A 293-nucleotide genomic window follows, 5' to 3' on the forward strand; every position below is an offset into this window, starting at 1 on the left:
GGGGGTCTGGGGGGGCGGTGACGCGGAAACCCCGGGCCGCCCGGGCTCGTGGCGCGCTCTGCTCCGCGTGCGTAAAGACGCGTGCCCGTGGGCGAGTTTCTAGAAGCCGCGGAGAGGGAGATGGGGCCGGACGGGAGCGCAGACAGCGCCCCGTGTTCCGGTCCCGGGCACCCCACAGGCGCACTCCCACCGCGGCTGCACACCAGCCCCCCAGCCCGTGTTTGTAAACAAACCGCGTGCCTAATTAGCCTGGCGGGGGCGCGCGCGCGGGGGCGGGAGGAGGCGGGGCGGGA

This window comes from Nannospalax galili, unplaced genomic scaffold, assembly GCF_000622305.1.
Source record: "Nannospalax galili isolate Female #2095 unplaced genomic scaffold, S.galili_v1.0 scaffold300, whole genome shotgun sequence".
Lineage (NCBI taxonomy): Eukaryota > Metazoa > Chordata > Mammalia > Rodentia > Spalacidae > Nannospalax > Nannospalax galili.